This window comes from Hevea brasiliensis, chromosome 18 (assembly GCF_030052815.1).
Source record: "Hevea brasiliensis isolate MT/VB/25A 57/8 chromosome 18, ASM3005281v1, whole genome shotgun sequence".
In the NCBI taxonomy this organism is placed as follows: domain Eukaryota; kingdom Viridiplantae; phylum Streptophyta; class Magnoliopsida; order Malpighiales; family Euphorbiaceae; genus Hevea; species Hevea brasiliensis.
Genome location: NC_079510.1, coordinates 12,553,560 through 12,574,858, shown reverse-complemented (window position 1 = coordinate 12,574,858; position 21,299 = coordinate 12,553,560).

Here is a 21,299-nt window from a genome sequence, read left to right as displayed (position 1 = left end):
TGCCCAAGTCTTGCTCTAGTGGTAAGGGAAATTTTTAGTGAAGGGAGGACAAGGTTTTGAGGTGGTTTGAAGTGGGAAATGAAGCTTAAGGGAGCTTTAATGGTGGAACCTCTTCTCTCTCTCTCTCTCAACGTTTTTTAGGCTGCCCAAAGGTTGAAGATGTAGATTGGTTTTTCAAATTTTTGGTCACTTTTATCTCTTTTAATGAGTTTAACAAATTGTGATTGGTGGATAGGTTTTTAATGACATCATATGATGTCATAATTAGGTATTTTCTTTCATTTTCTTTTCTTCTTTTCTCTACTCATTTTCAATTCTATTTTTAGCAATATTTATTCATATTTTAGATCATAATAATTATTTACTTAACTGGACAAGTCGGCCAAAAATCGTCTCTGAAGGCGAAATGACCAAAATGCCCTCTGTTTGTCTCAACGGGTCAAAATTGTCTGTACTGATTGAAAAATTTTTCTAAATATTTTCTTGGCATTCTAATGCCATAGGAACCTCAATGACCCTTCTCTGGAGTCCCAAAAATTATTTTATGAATTTTTCCCCGGGTCTAGGGCTCCTCGTTGTGAGAACCGCAACTACCCTCTAGTTACCCATCGCTTGGGCACCGGCTCGTTTAACTTGGTTGTATTTTATTTCTAAAATTTTTCCTAAATTTTTCTTATTAATATTTGAGTTAATTATGGTTCCTGACTTTAGTTTAAATATTTTTCCGGATGTTCTAGCTATCTGGACCGACACTGGTCACCGGAACAGTAGAATGTGTGGAATTGCTACAGTGAGGGTGTTACAATTCTTCCCCTCTAATTTAAATTTCGTCCTCGAAATTTACCGAGTATAGGTATCTGAGATAATTTCTTTACCTTTCTATTGCTCCCTCTGTCTACTTCTTTTATATATATGGTACTATTTAGTTTTTTTTTTTTTTTTTGAATCTATTATTATACACTTAGGCATATCATAAAGGAAATACTTTACCTCAAATTCACATCTGGGGCTTCTTGTTCCTCTCCGACTTGGGTAACATTTGGAAGTGGTGTTACTATTGTACTTGGTCCTTCCACGACCTCTGTCTGGGTTCGTGGTAAATTCCTCTTAGGACAATCTTTTAGACGATGGTCTATGGCCCCACATCTATAACAGGCTCCAGTCAATCCCCTACATTCACCTTTATGCCACTTGTTACAATGGCCACATTTTCTTGCTAATCCTGGCGCACTCACTACTAATGTTTCTGGTTGATCTCTTCTGTGTATAGGCCTGGGTCTAGATCTCCTACTTTGATCAGATGTCTGACTTAACTGTTCTCTCGGCCTCTTATTACTAGATTGTCCAAATTTCCTCTTTTGATGATCACCACTCCTCTTTTGTTCCTCTTCATGAACACAGCTAATATATTTCTTTCTGAACTCTATCAGAAAGAATTCCCAAGTTACGTCGGCTGGTTGCACTGCCTTGGTTACAACATCCCACCACCGATATGCAGCTTCTTGTAACAATGAAACTGCACCCTCCAAACTCTGTTCTGGTGTGCAATGGAGCTGCTACAGGACTTTTTTAGTCCTTTCTAACCAATACTCAGTAGCTGAAGAATCGTCTTCCTTTCTACCATTAAAATCTACAGCTCCATACTTCCTAATTTTTCCTAGAGGTGATTTTTGCTGAGGCAATGGAGGAATAACCCCAGTCATCTGATGAAAGAATTCAGTCATCTGCTCAAACAAGGCTTGTTGGGGTTGTACAGGCACCTCTTGCACTGGTGGAGTAGGATCTCCCCGATTTTCAATATCACTCCCAGTCAGAATACGGCTTACTACTTCTTCTTCTACTGCCCTCTGCGATTCTGAGTCCATACCTTAACCTAAAATAACCAAGAAAATAGATCTGCATTAGTGTCACCTCGACTCATATGAATGCAATGCATGTCATGCACACAATATTATTCTATCTATCTATGCCTGGGAACGCCTAAACCGCGCTCTGATACCAATAAATGTAACACCCCTCACCCGACTACAGTGTAGCCGAGCAAGGCATGCTACAATCGGTGCCGGAGCACCCTAACTTATCTTACTTTATTTTCATTTAAATAATTTTGAATTCATTTAATTTAATATCAATTATTTTTCGACGGAGAAACCAGCGGAGTTTCCCCTATTTTATTATCGTTTAGCGTATTTCAATATTCACCTGTTTGAAATTCAACAATATTTCCAAAATAAAATCTTATCCATGCTAATCATAATTATCTCATCAATCATTCTCATAATTTTCTCATATTTCAAATCTCATTCATACATTTCAATTTCATAATCATTTCCATACATTTCCATTCATACTCAATTCATATGTAAACATTCTCAAATTCAATGAGCAAAATTTTCAAATTTCCTTAATTTACATAATTTACAAAATAATTACAAAATTTCATAATTTACCTGATATATAAACTAATTACATATGAAAAAGCTAATTTATTAATTTACATCACATTTATATTAATTACCTATTCCTAATCTACATTATAATGCAATATCTAGCATTTTATACAAAATACAAAATATGATCTATATGGGCCCTATCTACATGCATTGCTGAGGAGGTGACAACCTTGAACGCTCTGCAGATCGAATCTCCAAAATCTCTGTTTAGTATTTGCTGGGCTTTAACTTGATTACTGCGAGGAAACAATTCCATCGCGCTAAGCATTGTTGCTTAGTGGTGCAATAATATAACAAGGAAATAATATACAAATAAAGATAGAAATAAAACATAATTTAAATAATTAAGATTTATTTATACTTCACATGCGATTTCTAAAATTTGATATGTTTTATCCTAATTTAGTCTTCTTTGAAAGTGTTTATTTCGCCAATGTACAGAAATAATGTACAAAGAAAAATGATTTAAAAATAATAAATATATGCTTCTATTATCATGTAAGTCACATTTGCAATATTTATGTGTGTTATAATTTTCTTGCTAATCTTTTAGCTTTTTCTCAATACTTTCTAGGTTGTCTCATATTATTTCATAATAAGTAAATTTTGATATCGGTTCAGTTCATTTCGATTCTTTTTAATAAATAACTATTCTAATTTATTTTAAGTCATCTTACTCATTTCTTTTATTTCATATCTAATATTTTTAATTGCTAATATTCTTAACTTATTTCAATAAATTTCACTGCCCAAGTAACCTATGACAGGCTGACTAAACTGGATAACGGGTCGTTGGCACTGGACACCGCGGTGCCTCGGGCCTTCATACCATGGGACGCAGAACGTCAATCACGTATGCAGTCAGTATGGCTAAAGGGGCCATGATAACACAATCGGGCATAAAAGCCATAAATGTTGGCATAAAGCCATGAATACGGGCATAAAGCCATGAATATAGGCATAAAGCCTTTCGCAGTACTGCTAAAACAATACCCTATTGGCATGCCAAACTATCCAATCTGACACACATGTCTAGGCAATACACGGGCACATAATATCATTAAATATTAATATATTGTGTTTTATGACCTCATTATTTCATGATAAATTTCAATTATAATTCATACATTCATTTGATCATTTATATGATCACAATTCACATCAATTAACCTTTTATACCATTGTACTTAAAATACTTCTCCTCTCTATAATAATGAGAACTAATGTCTCATTCATACATTAATATGGTTCATTTATTCATTCATTATGTTATTCATATTAATCACAATTCTAAACAATGGTTCACATGTACCATTGTATTCAAAACATTTTCCCTTTTCTCATTTATACATTCAAGAATCTACTTATGTAATTACAAATTTTATATTTCAAGTTGAATTATTAATATTTTATGAATTCCATTTGTGATGGGCATATAAGCCCTAACTATCTATTCACATCAATTAGGTGACTTATTTTTCATGTTTCAAGTAATCCATAAACATTTCATGGATTTCAAATTTATGGCCTTAATTCCTTTTTAACAATTTTGACTAGGATGCATAGTCTACATTTGTCATACAATTCTAAGCATTTAAGCTTAGAATTGGTTCTAGGTTTTCATCTTAATTTACTAATCATTTTGATTACTATTCACCTTACTAGTCAACCAAAATGTTGACTTTTTCATACTTAGTGGATATATTAATTCTAATTACACCAAGATCCCACATTTTGAGTTTTACATTTGCTAGTATTAATTGCCAATTGCAATTTAAAGTCCCCTAGATGCATTTCTAATTTCAAATTTTGAATTTCAAGTTTTGGTGTCACTATTCACCTCATTGGTCAACATGTTGACTTTTGGATAGAAAATAGGTACATTGGTTTTAGCACCCCCAATGTACCACATTTTACATTTAAAACTTGTTGGAATTAACCACCAAATCCATTTCCAAACCTAAAACCAAAAAAGCAGAATTTTCAGTTTTTGTGACCCAACTTTACTGTTCCATTGGGTCCTGTTGCAGTGGGAATTTGAGGAAATGGTAAACATGAAAGTTGTTCCTTATTTTGTCTAGTTGAATTTCTTTTTTTGAATTACTCCATTTGGAGTTTTGTAGCTCCAGATATGGTCCAAAAACCACAGCTGGCCGGATTTCAATTCTGCAGAATTTACCAAATCTACAGTACCATGAACAGTGACTGCCACTGCCATTTAGGTTAGGTTCTGGTCATAATTTGGGGTAGGTTTCTTCATGAAAGTTGTTTGTCTATATCTTAACTTGTTGCTGTAAACATTTCAGGTCAATTGACCATTTCTACAGTGAGTTATGGCCAAATGAACAGTTACTGTTCATTTGGTCATTTCTGCAGGTGCTGTTGCAGGGTATCCGGATTGGGGCCAGTTTTTGGTCCACTTGCTTTGGTCTTTTGGGCATGGTTTCTTCAGAAATATTGTGCCATTATGTGTCTAGTTTTATTTTCAATTGGCCAAATACCAATTGATCCTACACAGCCAAAGTTATGGCTGTCCAAGTGGGCTGGAATCACAGCCACCCTGCTGGTTACTCTAGGCAGCATACCAAACCAGTTTGCAATGCTATAATTCACTCTAAGTCAAGGTCAACTTACCTCAAATGGTCACTAATTGACCATTAAAATATTCATTCACCATTACCTAAGCAAGGTCCAAGTTTCTCTCCAAAACCCTAACCCTAATTGACCAAGCCTCCAATTCATGTATCCCACTCCTAATTTGCTATACTAATCATATAATTTATAAGAGGGGCAGCAATATGTCACTTTAAACCAAAGATTTCTCCTAACCCTATCTCATGTCAAGGCTGCCAAAACTTCATGGAATATAACCATGCTTCATTAATTCAATTTTTGTCAAATTTTTAACTTAACTTAGCTCAAATTCATGATTGGAAAGATGTAAAAGCAAAGGTTATGTCACTAACCTCTTTGGTGATTTTCTAAGCTTGTTCACACCTCACTTTCTTCCACTTTCTCTTCTTCTAATTGCTGCCCAAGTCTTGCTCTAGTGGTAAGGGAAATTTTTAGTGAAGGGAGGACAAGGTTTTGAGGTGGTTTGAAGTGGGAAATGAAGCTTAAGGGAGCTTTAATGGTGGAACCTCTTCTCTCTCTCTCTCTCAACGTTTTTTAGGCTGCCCAAAGGTTGAAGATGCAGATTGGTTTTTCAAATTTTTGGTCACTTTTATCTCTTTTAATGAGTTTAACAAATTGTGATTGGTGGATAGGTTTTTAATGACATCATATGATGTCATAATTAGGTATTTTCTTTCATTTTCTTTTCTTCTTTTCTCTACTCATTTTCAATTCAATTTTTAGCAATATTTATTCATATTTTAGATCATAATAATTATTTACTTAACTGGACAAGTCGGCCAAAAATCGTCTCTGAAGGCGAAATGACCAAAATGCCCTCTGTTTGGCTCAACGGGTCAAAATTGTCTGTACCGATTGAAAAATTTTTCTAAATATTTTCTTGGCATTCTAATGCCATAGGAACCTCAATGACCCTTCTCTGGAGTCCCAAAAATTATTTTATGAATTTTTCCCCGGGTCTAGGGCTCCTCGTTGCGAGAACCGCAACTTCCCTCTGGTTACCCATCGCTTGGGCACCGGCTCGTTTAACTTGGTTGTATTTTATTTCTAAAATTTTTCCTAAATTTTTCTTATTAATATTTGAGTTAATTATGGTTCCTGACTTTAGTTTAAATATTTTTCCAGACGTTCTAGCTGTCCAGACCGACACTGGTCACCAGAACAGTAGAATGTGTGGAATTGCTACAGTGAGGGTGTTACACTGCTGGCTCTCCATTTAAGATAATCGCCTGTGGCACTCGGACCTTCAGACGACCTTTCTGTCATAGTGATATTTTCTTAGGATTTGCGAGCTATTTTCAATTCTTCTTCATTATCGAGCTCATGATAGTAGTGACCCTGATGGTATTCTTCAATACTGATTGCGGGATGGGTTGAACCGAACTGGCTCATCACCAATGCTGGGATGTAACTTGTGTACCCGGTCACTCCAATTAGAGAAACTGAATGATTACCCCCTGTGCTGAACAAAATAGGTTGACCCGATGTCCACAATTTCTTCCAACAGTAATCATGGCTGTTGAAGCTCAGAATCCGTTCTTGCCATTGCAGCTCGTCTTTTGGGCTGATTGCTAATCTGTTCATCTTCTCAATAAGAGGTTGGTCAAGATACCAAGTTAATCCCTTTGTCTCCACAGGACACATGTGACTAATGATCCAGAGGTGCAACAATTGAGAATAGCACTTAAGGGATCCCCTGCCTTGTTGTCTGCAGTAAGTAAGAGTTAATAAAGTCTCTGCAAGGATTGCCGGTATTGGGTTGATCTTCTATTTTTCTACAGCCCAAAACATTTCCGTTACACTGCAGGTTATAATTCCCGAAGGCCCAGGGAACAAGATCAGGCCATAGATCCCCAAAGCTAGTGCCAATGAAGCTTGCTCCCATTGTTTATCTTGGATGTATCGATCCAACCACTTCTTGAGGTAAGTCCAATACCATCCATGCATTTTTCCTTTGACAGTTTCTCTCGCTTTTGCTTCTTCCGGGGGAATCCCCAACATATGTGCGAACCGTTTCCAGGTCTGCCTATGCTCGAGGTGTAGGTAGATCCTATTCTGTGCCACATAAGGAATTTCTAGCAGTGCTTGATATTCTTCCATAGTGGGGGTTGTATCGATGTCATTGAAGGAGAATACTCCATACTTGGGGTTCCAAACTGACAGCATGGCTCTTAATGTAGTATCTGCCTTGGTAACATCACTTTGCAGGGGCACTGGACTATGAGGCAGTCTAGACCACGGTTTAGCATTTTGTTCTTGTCTAGGAACTTCTTCCGCCAACTGAGTCGAGGATGCCATGTTAAAAATGATGCTTATTCTTTTATAGACCCTAACTCAGTGATGCCTGTGGAGGAAACTTGTTAGCAGGATAAATTCAGGTAATTTTGAATTATACTGTTGGCGGGGTAACACCTACACATTTGTCAAAGTAGGAAAATATGTAGATCCTCCTAACAGTATGACCCAAGATTACCCTAAAAAATAAAAACATAAGAAAACATAAACAGAATAGGGTAAGAGTAAGTATGCCTCTTTTGTCCTAAAATAGGGGGAGTCCTAGTACCGGATAGGCGCTACCTAATTGGATAGTTCTATCTTATGAGGTAGTTTGCTATGGCTTCCAGCTATTGTGATGGTTTAGCTCAAGGTCTAATTTCCTAAAAGCCACAGGTTCCCAGACTGCCCCTACTACAAACAGTAGAGCCCCATTCTATCCCCATGATACTGACGGCAGAGTTCCACGAATATCACGGTAAATAGAACGAATTTCAAACTGAGCAGAAGCCTTCACGGATACTAACGAGGTAAAATCCACGGGTACCGCTACATGACTCTCTCCTACTTTCCTAGAGGGTGAGAAAGCTTGGGTATAGGGTTGAAGTGTGTGAGGACATTGCGTGAGTGTTTAGTGTGTGAAGGGACACCTTTACCTCTTCCCAATATGGGGGAGTTTTTCCTTTTCCGTTTTTTAGTCGGAGAGTGCTATGGGGAATAAGACAATCAGGACAAGCAAAACGGTTAGCAAAAATAACAATAATTAACATATGGAATTTTATAAACTAAGCCCTCCTAACTATGGTTTGATCATTAAATTAAATCTGCTTTTGGACCTCCGGACCATGGTTAAGGAAAAAAATCAAGTCCCCAGTGGAGTCGCCAAGCTGTCGCAAGGTGTTTTGCAGTCGCCTGGACGAACACTCTCCGAAGTGGGAAAGAGTGAGGAGTCGCCACTTTAATTTTGAGAGAAATTAAAGAAAACCATTCGCGAAAATATATTAAAAGAAACCACTTCGAAAACAGAGATTTTTGGTTCAGGGTCTATATACGGGCGGGGAAGGTGTTAGGCACCCCGCCTCGTCCCTCCACGAGGGTAAACAGATTTAACATTGTGCTCTTTACAAATTAAAATCGATAGTTAGGGGGGGGGGTGTAGAATGATGATGTTAGTCCCTTAGACAAAAGAGAATATTTGATTTTTCACTAGTTCGGATTACCCAGATACATAAGTATATGAGATGACCCTTAGTGAGTTTGGTGTTGCGTAGTGGTTTTTGTTTAGAGGGTAACTTTGTGTATTGTGCTATTTTAGTTAGGATTTGGGAGAATCAGGATAAAAACCTCTCCCGATCTCTAGGGGTAATCTGTTTAAAGTTTGAGTGAGGAATCTCGGATAAGAACTCTCCTTCGATCTTCGCATTAAAAATTTGATTGAGAATCGGATAAGAACTCTCCTCCGACCTCTTTAAATAATTATTAAAAATTTGGATTGAGAATATAGTAAGAACTCTCCTCCGATCTCTTTAAATATTTATTAAAATTTTGATTGAGAATCGGATAAGAACTCTCCTCCGATCTCTTTAAGTATTTATTAAAATTTCTGATTGAGAATCGGATAAGAACTCTCCTCCAATCTCTTTAAATATTTATTAAAATTTCTGGTTGAGAATCGGATAAGAACTCTCCTCCGATCTCTTTAAGTATTAATTAAGATTTCTGGTTGAGAATCGGATAAGAACTCTCCTCCGATCTCTTTAAGTATTTATTAAGATTTCTGGTTGAGAATCAGATAAGAACTCTCCTCCGATCTCTTTAAAATTTATTAAAATTTTTGGTTGAGAATCGGATAAGAACTCTCCTCCGATCTCTTTAAATGTTTATTAAAATTTTTGGTTGAGAATCAGATAAGAACTCTCCTTCGGTCTCCTTTTCGTTTAAGTGAGGATCGGGTAAGAACTCTCCCCGACCTCTTAAAATTTGATTACAATTACATATCATGAGAACCTAAGACTAAGGGTTTTGGCATCCGAAGATGCCGGGGACCTGAACAAGGCTTTCTTTTAGCCCATTGGTACCTTATAGCTAAAGAAAGGATACCATACTGAATCTCTTCCTACCTCCTTTGTGATCGCCTTACTACTACTTTCGGTATGCAATGTTCGATCTCTTTTCGCCTACTGGCCTGGATCCGATCTTACCTCGATCCCCCATTATGCCAGGCTAAATCCTGAGCTTGTTTAATAGTTCGACTCCATGACTTTTCCTCCGATTTATTATCCAAACTTTTATTATTCTAAAGAAACTCTCGTATCAAAATACGGCTGTCAACCTTTATTAAACTACCTATATGTTACCAGTGACCAGAACACCCATATTTAAAAGATAATACGGCTAAGAAAAAACAAATAACATGAACTGATGTAATAAAGGTAAACTCAAGAGAATAACCATCCTCGTGAAACTCTTTAACATGAAAATAAATAAAGAAGCTTGATAAAACAACGGTTCAGACTCTCACCTGTGGGGAGTTGAATCTATCGAGCTAACTATGGAGTCACAAATATGGTAGAGCTGCTTGCTAATAGCCTGGGGACTAATGCTTGTCTCTTAATGAAGAGTACCAAGTTAAAATGCAGTCGAACCGAAATGACAATAACCGGGCTCGAATGAGATTGAGCTTGAAAAATAAGAGTGGATATAAAGATGAGGAAAGCAGAACTGAAACTAAGAGAGGGTATCACAGAGCAATGAACAAACTGAAAATAAATAGTTTCAGTGTCCAATACTCCTTCAAAGAAAATACTTTAGAAAACTGGTTTCTGAAGTTTTTCTATTTTGGAAAGCTTAAAAATAGCAGAGTAGCAAAACTGAATCGATTTTCAGAGCCTTTCCACTATAATCACCTCCCTTTTTCTCCTTTTGTTCCCCCCTTTCAACAGTTTTCATGTAGGTATTTATAGGGACCGAGGGCTCCCGATGAAGGGTCAGGATTTCCTTTGAGGGAGATGGAAGGTTAGGATTTTAAGGACACGATCTGATGTCTGAGAATTGAAGAGAATCAAAATGGATGATCGAGATCTTATTCAAAATATTTGTCCTTTCTCTTTTCTAATCCAACGGCTCAAAATCTTGTTGTCAAGGGAGATCCTAGGGCTGGGAAAAAAAGGCGCCAGTCTTGTCGTCTTCTCATTGATCCAAGGGCTCTGGTCTTGTCCTTGCAAGTAAGATCAACGATGGAGATCGAGATGTACAGGTGACACATTCTGGCAACCTGTCAGTAATGTGGGCGATTCTGCAAATGAGGCGTGCGGTGGAGATTTGATCTCGTCTGCAACGCTTTAACTACCTTGGTTCTGATTATGATGACAGTTATTGAAAGTTGTCTTATTCTCTCTTTGCTTTCCGATCTCCCATCCCTTCCGATCTTCCTCATACGATCTTTTTCCGATCTCTCATGCCGGGCCCCTCTCTCGATTTCTCCCATTCCAGAATCTTCTCTTCTATCTGAGCTGGTTCAATCAAAGCATTTATTCCTTCGGTTACCGAGGCATCCGCTTCATTTTCCGCTAGCAATAAATGCTCAGACCTTCTCTATATATATACCTTCAACGGGACATCCTTTTCGCATTTCATTTTCTCCTCTTTCTGCTTCTCACTTTTCCTGCTCTAGCCATTCCGGCAACAATCCGGGCTATGGCAGCTGCTTTTGATCTTTTTTTGACTGTTCACTTTGTTTATCGACTGAAAATTTATGACCCCGGTGATCAGAAAATCATGATGGCTACCTCTGATGACAGTGAGAGAACCGGACTAATTTACCGATCCAAATCATGAATATCGATCATGTCCATCTCGAGTCGGTCGACCGATGTGATCGGTGAACCGATTTCGAGCGAGAAGACTGCTAATTTCCCTCTTATCATTGGTGACTGCCCTTTGAAATTCACTTGGCTCCTCACCACATCGGGTGTCCCGACAGTGGCTCGGTTACGAGTGATAACATTGACGATGACCTCTCCTACACTCATGAGAGTCATAATCACCCCATCTGAGCTGTACATCTATCCAATGTCGATGGTTGGTTTCCTGATCGAATATATCTTTTGATTCAGCCAAGAGACTAGGCTTTGACATAGGTCTTTACTAGGTAGGATGTACCGCCGATCTCTAGAGATCGCCCAAATGATGTAATCTGACCTTTAATGTAATCCAATCTCTTGAGATCGCCCAAATGATGTAGTCTGACCTTTAATGTAATCTGATCTCTTGAGATCGCCAATGATGTAGTCTGACCTTTAATGTAATCTGATCTCTTGAGATCGCCCTAATGATGTAATCTGACCTTTTGGAAATGAAATTTTATTTTGACAATTATCATTTTACTATTATTGCATTGGTTACTTTCCGATCTCTAATGTGTTTATCCGATCCGATTCCTGACTGAATAGACCTTTGCCAATATGTGATTGTAAACATCTACCTTAATCTGCCAATCTTTACCCAGCTGATCTCCCTTTACTTATGGAATTTCTGGAATATTCTTGCGACGTGTCAGAAAAAACTAGCGAATCCCGCTAACCGATGCGCCGCTTGGGATACTGTGAGCATTAAATGCTCAGACGGGTATAAATAGGGGATGGGTCAGCTAGTTGCTTCCTTATGTCATTTTCAGCATCTCGAGAGCGATTCCAAAATCCTCTCGTTTTTTCAAGTTCTTCCGACATCGATCACACTCCGGTAAGGATTTTGATCTTTCTTTTAGTTAAATTTTCTCTTTTCTTTAAAAATGAGCGGCGCCGAGGGTCAGAGAGCGACGAGCCCCCCTTCCGTTCATGTCTCGTGGTTGTCAGATGAGGTTGAAGTGGTCAGACCAAGCGGGCGATCTGAACCTCCTACAACCTCTGTTTCAGCCCGTGGTCAAGCGGCATCCTCAAGACGAACGCATTCCTCAGGGAGAGAGAGCCTCCCCGTGGATGAGCTGCCATCCATCCTTCAAGAAACTGATCTGCAGATGATTAGCCAAGAATACAATCTTCAGACCGAATCATACGAGCTTATCAAATGCCATGGCGATCTCCGAGCCGATCACTTCTTCGAAGAAAATGATATGATCATGGTATACGAAGAGCAATTAAAAGCCGGGCTACGGTTTCCTCTTCATGACTTCTTTAAGGAAGTTCTGAAATTCCACCAAGTATGTATAGCCCAAGTACATCCGAACTCATAGCAGATCCTGGTAGCCTTCAGAGGCCTCTGCCGAGCTAAGGGACTCAGTCCTACAGCGAAGGTATTCACCGAGCTACATAGGCTAACTCATCGAAAGGACGACGAGTACTGGTTCTTTCAGGTGAAACCGCATTGTGGGCTCTTTATCGATCTGCCCTCCTCACTGAAGAATTGGAAGAATCGCTTCTTTATCCTGAGGAGCAAGATTCCGAACGGTTTTGAGGGTTTCTCGCATAGCTGGTTGCATCTGGGCCCATCACTTCTAAAGCACATCGCCCTGAGTAGGAAAGAGGGTGCAATGGTGATGGAGTTAAAGGATCAGGCGGCCAATCAGAAGTTCTCCTGTCTAGATGCGGTGACGGCTGAACTGCATCATTGGATGATGCGGCTAGTTACTGGGGAAGAACGCGGGCTTCAGCTCTCTGACCTTGGCTTTGGTACTTTCTATATCTCTAATCTTTAAGCCTTAGCAAACTCATTGACTTTTTCTTTGTGCAGGTATAACGAGCGGTGAGGCTTCCAAAGAGAGCCAGAAGTGGAAGAGAGAGGTCTCTAGGAAAGTGCAAGAGATGAAGCGTGCTGAGGCCTCACAGACGCGAAGGCGCAATCCAGGGGAGATGCAAGGAGGCTCGTCCCTACCTTCGGGACCGCCAATCCCCGAAATAGGTTCGGTCTCCGCCTCGACAAGAAGAGCCACCACCACCTCCACCAGTTGCTTCGTGTGCGGAAGGGGGTCCTTCCCAACCCACTTTGAGGACCCTCTCCCGCGGCGCTCAGGTCTTGATTCACTCCCTGGAGAAGAACTGAACTGTTTGAGAGAATCCTGGTTTGGCTAAGGTTTTGGGGGCCTCCATCTGCCTTCAGGAGGACTAGAATAGGCTGACCCCAAACAGTCTCGACGATATCCTGACCCAGACTATGAGCCTGAGCATGGAAAGTTTGGTGAACCAACATATCATCCAGGAAAAGGCTCATCATTTAAAGCAGGAGATCTAAAAGGTGGGTCAGGAAGTAGCTTCCACCCGATCCCAACTTTCATCTACTCGGGAATATATAACTGAAATTGAGGGGCGGATGAAATTCTATAAAGATAAATTGGCCGAGCAGGCTCATATTCATGAAGAAGCTCGGGCGCTCCGACCTGCTGACGTCGCTCACCTCACTGAAGAACTCAGAGCAAAAGAAGAAGAGGCAGTGACGAGGGAGGCAGGTGCTTATGTGAACGCTCATGGGGACCTTTTGGCCGAGCTCAAGAAGCGTTATCCCGAGGAGGACTTTTCCTGGATGGTGGACCTAGCTCCCCAAGACGAAGAGGATAGCGAGGAGGCGGCTGAGGGTGATAGAGAGGGTGAGCGAAATGTAGAACAGGCTCGGGGTGATCCTCCAGCCGAATGACTTGTATTTTATTTTGAAATGAAATGAAATTCTCTCTTTTGTTCAATGACTGGATGTGATCAGAAAGTATCTAACTTATACAAGTGCCTAACTGTCTGAATCAATTAGAACATCAAACTTAAAAGTGACTATTAATCTAAGTATAAGAGGTCGGAAAAACATTGTAAGCATGAGATCAGCTGAGAACAAACACCGAATTGGACTCAAGATTATTAAAATTGGAAACCTGATTTGAACATTTAAGATCGGAAGCAACATTAAGCCGGATTAAAACCTTAATTTTATTAAACAATTATCCACAACGGAGATCGGACTGAATTGAAACCTTAACTTTATTTAACGATTATCCACCATATTTATAAAACGGAGGTCGGAAATAAGACTGGATGGCACAAAGGCTTCTTGTTCGGTTGGATTTCGTTTGATGGGGAGATCGGAAATGTGATCGGCTGGCGAGGTGGCTTGATAATTGGTCTGAGAGATCGGCAATGAATTAAGCGACCTGGAGACTTGGTGTTGGTTTGTTCTCTTTGAAAAGAAATCGGTGATGAAGTGAGCGACCTGGAGACTTGGTGCTGGGGATCGATTTCAAAGTCTGTTGATTTCGGGGATCGGCCAAAATATGGTGTTGACACCCGAAATACAAATTTTAAAGAACGTTAAGTTTAGCATATTAAAGCTAGGTATAAGTATATTTGAATTTATTTTTGGAGTTATGATAAATGGTGATACTGAAACACTGTAAAACTGTGTGTTTCAGTGGAAAAGAATACTGGAAAAGAAGCCGAGACATCGAGTCAAGGCCAAGAGATGACTCGTATAAGGTTTGTGCACAACTAACTATTTTGTTACTTTTCACTTCTAAATTGATTTGAACAAGTTTATTTTATGATTTATAATTTTGTTGTGTTGAGGATTTTAATTTATTGAATGAAATTGTATAAATTAAATGTAAATTTTCTTATGCATTTAAGGATTTATTGCATGGTTTTGAGGGTTGTAAATTTTAAGTTTGATGTGTTGCCAACCTTGAGCATGAATTTATGATGATTAAATATGTTGATGAATTGTAAACACTTTGTAAATAGAAATTGTTTTGAATATGATTTGAAACCACAGTTGATATGGCAAAATTTGTTGTGAATTCTCATTAGCTTATTTAGTGAGATATCTCCTCCACTAGATGGGGCGAGTTCCTTCCTCTCTGGCTTGCCAGTTGGGGAAGAGTTTGAATGAGTACTCATATATACTAGCTAATCTTTGTTCCTCCCTTTTAGCCTTGGTTATTGGGAGAGTGTGAAATGTCGTGGTGTACAACACGGCATTTATTTGAATTTTGGGTCATGGGTTCAACTGTGTGAATTGTTGACAACGCCCTTTAAATTATGCATAATTTGATAAATTGTGGTTGAAATAAATAATTTGTCAGTGATTCAAAATATTTTCATATTATTTCGGGATTTAAAAGAAATGTAGATAAATAGTTACTATTTGATCAAAATGTTATTCAAATGAATAATTTGCATGAATGAAAATATTGATTTCTGAATGTTATGAATTTTGAAAAATTTAGAAATTTTAAATTTTTATTTGTTATGAATTATCAAGCATAACTTGTGTTAAGTTTTAAATTATTAGTTTGTACACCACTAAGTTCACTACTCAGCGATAGCTTTGTATGCTATCGTAGGTGAAAGAAAATATAGAGCGGCTGAGCGAGGTTACTGAAAGACACGGTGAGATTATTCTCAGATATATCATAGGTATATCCTTGTACATTAGCTTTTGATGTAATTCTATAATTATATGTTTGAAATTTCCTTTGAGCAGTTGTACCAACTCTTTTGTAATATATATATTTCGATTGTAATCAAATACAAATTATTGTAATATTATCTTGAGATTTTATATACTTATAAAGTTTTGCACTATTAAATTTTAATGCTCCCATGAATGTGAAAATTAATTTGTTTACCTCTATGAGATGTTTTAATATTTGATTTAATTTACACTGTGTATTGAGTGGTTTATGTGGATTTGTGAAATGAGATTGAATAATGGAGTTGTGATTGAGAAAAATATTGGGAGTGTCTTTATTTTCAGGTTTTGAAGAACTGTTTTCTCAAAATACAGAAGGCACTCTGCCGAAATTTTTATAAAAATTGCGGAGATTTTAAATATCTAAAAATTTAATTTATGTTTAGACTTTAAATAAAGATTTTTAAAATCTAAAAAAAAAAATTTTACCCACCAATTTAAAAATGAACGAAAATTGTTTTAAAATCCCTTGTAGTATATTTAATGGGTTACTAGTAGGCGAAGTACGATAATTCATTAGGTGTACTATGGAAGCATGTTACATCTTACGAGGAGTAGGGTGTGACATCCTTTATGTGCCTAATTAATTTCAATGCTCAATTGCATATTAAAACAATTTTAATATGTATTAGGATCTATGTTTGCCATTTAAGATTTTTGAATTAACAAATTAATTCAATTGAACCGTAGTTTAAAAGAAGAAAATGTGCACTAACTTTATGATGCACTATTGATGTAATTGGCACCTTTAGGAAGCACCTAGGATCCCAAATGTTGTCCCTCTAGCTTGTCCACACCAATATCACCAGTGGACAACCCCTAAATCAACTTTTCAAGCCTTACCAACCAATTATAATTTAGGTTTTTGTCTTTAGAGAGATTGTAGATGTGTATAGGACACTAGAAATAATTTCTAGCAATTTAAATTCAAAGGAATTTGGGCAATTCTCTTTGAATTGATGAGAAAAAAAAGAAGAGGAGAGGGAGAGCTCAAGGTGGCAACACCTTTGAGACAAAGAAGAGTGTGTTTCATTTTTCTTTTTTTTTCCCTTTTATAATTAGGTCATCACTTAAAACCCTTGCCACATGTCATCACTATATTGCATCTTAATTTTAATTGACTTAATCACATTAAGCCAAGTATCAAAGCTAGACTTAATCTTGATTTTGATCATCTTACATGATTAGAAGATAAATGACAAGCTTATATGGTGCCATGTGTTACCATCTCATGGTGCCACCTGTCACCCTGTGAAATAAATAATTTAGGTTTTTGCGTTTAGAGAGATTGTAGATGTGTATAGGACACTAGAAATAATTTCTAGCAATTTAAATTAAGGAATTTGGGCAATTCTCTTTGAATTGATGAGAAAAAAAGAAGAGGAGAGGGAGAGCTCAAGGTGGCAACACCTTTGAGACAAAGAAGAGTGTGTTTTATTTTTCTTTCTTTTCCCTTTTATAATTAGGTCATCACTTAAAACCCTTGCCACATGTCATCACTATATTGCATCTTAATTTTAATTGACTTAATCACATTAAGCCAAGTGTCAAAGCTAGACTTAATCTTGACTTTGATCATCTTATATGATTCGAAGATAAATAACAAGATTATATGGTGCCATGTGTTACCATCTCATGGTGCCACCTGTCACCCTGTGAAATGACCAAATTACCCTTATGTTTTAATTTTGAGTTCTTAACCCAAAATCATTATTTCTCCTCTTCTAATCAATTTATATCAAATATAAATTAATTAATTAATATCTATTAATTAATTTCTCATAATTAAATTTATATTTAAACACTTTAAATATAAATTTAACTTGTACTATACATCCATAACCTAGATTTGGTTTCAAGCCATGCAAGGGACTTTGCAATCTTATTGCAAACCAAACCTATTTAATTAATCAATTAAACTCTTTAATTAATCAATTAAATCACATTTAACTTGGTGATTAACTTGTGTATGTGTGTGACTCACTAGGCTCATCACTAATTGGCAATGAGATATGATATTAACTCTTAATATCATCAGAACTCTTTTTTACCATAAATGATTTCTCTAAATCATTTTGGGCTCCTCATAGACCATGGTTAACACATAGCATAGCATGCCATGGCCACCCAATCAGTAATAAGGAATACCTTTAAATGAACCTTTAATCATATGTTACCATGCACTAGAATCTCTTTGTTACAAAATCCCAATTCGAGCTGGAGTCATGGTTTATGTCAAACCCCATTTGCTATGAATATTATGTTCTCTTTTAATTTCAGTTCTTGATTAATTAGATTTTCTTGTCAGAAACTCTTTTCTGACTAAATCTGTCTGTCCTGGCCAGGAACTTGAAACATCAAGAACAATTAAATGAACATAGAATTTTATCCCTATTTACTTAGGGTAACAGATTTCATCTTGATCAACACCTACCTCCATATATAACTAGTAGGAGCCAACACATACCCATATACCCATACACAGTACAAATATGAAAGTAGTAGTAAACTCAAACCACCTATATACAAGAAAACTGTATTATCTCAAGTCTAAAGATTATATGCACTGATATGATATATGACAATGCATTGACAAGAGTAAACTCCATGTGCTTGTCATATGCGTTACTGGTTCGGCCTACTTATCATGTATAAGTGCCTATCATGTTTATTATATGGCATGAGACTCACCATTCCATCTTATTTATATCTCATATAAATACCTTGGGAACAAACATGAATACAATCTTTCTAGATAAGTCATGTCCTTATTGTGAAGTATCCTCGATTGTGAACCAATTTATGATACTTTGTGCAAGAAATACTGTCACTCATATTCTTAACAACTTATGAATAGAATTCTAACAAAATATCAATGGACCTTTTCTATTACACATCAATACATTATGTAAATGGATAAGTGAAATTGCCTTTTATTAATAAAATATATACTAGATACATACTAAATTGTATGCTCTAGGGCATACTACTATCAATCTCTCACTAGCACTAGAGCCATTCATTACAATATCTTAGACCCATCTTCTCGAGATGTCGGTCTAACTGAGCTTGTGAGATAGGCTTCGTGAATGGATCAGCTGGATTTTTAGCTGATGCTATTTTCTGCATGGTTACATCGCTTCGCCCAACTATCTCCCTGATAATGTGATAGCGCCTTTCTATGTGTTTGGATTTTTGGTGAGACCGGGGTTCTTTAGCCTGTATGACTACTCCATTGTTGTCACAGTGGAGTGGAACTACTAACTCAATGGAAGGAACTACTGCAAGATCTGTCACGAACTTTTTTATTCAAACAACCTCTTTTGCAGCATCTGATGCAGCAATATACTCAACCTCTGTAGTGGAATCTGCAGTCGTACTCTGTTTGGAACTCTTCTAATTGACTGCACCTCCATTACAAATGAACACAAACCTAGAGGTAGACTTTCTATCATCAATATCTAATTGAAAATCAGAATCAGTATAACCATCCAATTGTAAGTCACCGCCTCCATAAATCAAGAATAAATCCTTAGTTCTTCTCAAGTACTTAAGGATATTCTTGACAGCTATCCAGTGTTTCAAACCTGGATTGGATTGAAGCCTACTAGTCAAACTAACAGCATATACAATATCCGACCTAGTACACAACATTGCATACATCAAACTTCTAATAGCCAAAGCATATGGAATCCTGGCCATTTTATCTCTTTCATCAGGTGTCTTTGGAGACATCTCTTTAGAAAGGTGGATACCATGTCTCACTGGTAATAATCCTCTCTTGGAATCAAGCATGTTAAATCTCTTTAACACCTTTTGCAAGTATAGACTTTGGGATAAACCAATTATTCTTTTCGCTCTATCTCTATAGATACGAATTCCAAGAATATAGGTTGCCTCCCCTAAGTCTTTCATGGAGAATGCATTTGACAACCATACCTTTATAACTATCAACATACCTATGTCATTACCCATCAACAAAATGTCATCCACATATAAGACAAGGAAAGTGACAGCACTATCACTAACCTTCTTATATACACATGGCTCATCCTCATTTTTGATAAAACCAAATGACTTAATGGCTTCATCAAAATGGATGTTCCAACTCCTCAAAGCTTGTTTCAACCCATAAATGGATCGCTTTAACTTGCATACTTTGGAACCATCATGGCATTCAAAACCCCTAGGTTGTTCCATGAAAATGTTTTCTTCAATGTATCCATTGAGAAAAGCTGTTTTGACATCCATTTTCCAAATCTCATAATCATAGTATGCAGCTATAGCCAATAGAATCCTAACTGATTTAAGCATGGCAACAGGCAAGAAGGTCTCCTCATAGTAAATTCCTTGCCTTTGGCAAAACCCTTTCACTACTAGCCTTGCTTTATAGGTCTCTACCTTTCCATCAGAACCAATTTTCTTCTTGAAAACCCATTTATTCCCTATAGGTACAATACTTTCAAGTGGGTCAACAAGATCCCAAACTTGATTCTTATATATGGAATCAATTTTGTATTTCATAGCATCAATCCATTTTGAAGAGTCTATATCTGATATAGCTTCTTCATAGGTAAGTGGATCATCTCCATGATCTACTTCTTCATGAGTAAACAACTTTTGTTCTTCTTCATGAAGAAAACCATATCTCACTAGTGAGTGAGATATCCTGGTTGATCTACGAGGAATTACTGTAGATGTCTCATCAATAGGTGTAGGTTAACTAGACGGATCTATATCCATTTGATCTGTTGGTTAGTTAGAATTCTCCAATTCTAACTCTATTTGCCTTTCTTTGCCTCCTTCTTGAACAAACTATTGTTCAAGAAATGTGGCATCTCTACTTACCACAACCTTTTGTGATGTAGGCAAATAAAAATAATATCCAAAACTCTCTTTTGGTTATCCAACAAATCGACCTTTTTCTGATCTGGTTTCTAATTTATCAGTGTTCAGCCTTTTGATATCAGCTGGACAACCCCAAATCTTAACATGCTTAAGACTTGGTTTTCTTCCATGCCATATCTCATAAGGTGTGGAAGAAACTAATTTTGATAGAATCCTATTCAGAATATGCAAAGTTGATTCTAATACAAATCCCCAAAAAGAGATTGGCATATCAGTATAGCTTATCATACTACGTACCATATGTAATAGGGTATGATTGCTCTTTTCAGAGACACCATTCAACTGTGGCGTTCTTGGAGGAGTCGGCTGGGAAACAATACCATGCTCTTTCAAGTATTCATTAAATTCAGTACTCAAGTATTCACCTCCACGATCTGCTCGAAGAGCTTTAATACTTTTTCCTGTTTGATTTTCTACTTCAGATTTAAATTCTTTGAACTTTTCAAAGGATTCATGTTTGTATTTCATCAAATACAAATACCCAAACCTTGATTTATCATCAGTAAAGGTAATAAAGTAATGAAAACCGCCTCTAGCCATTTCCTTAAATGGGCCACATACATCACTGTGTATTAGCTCCTAAATATT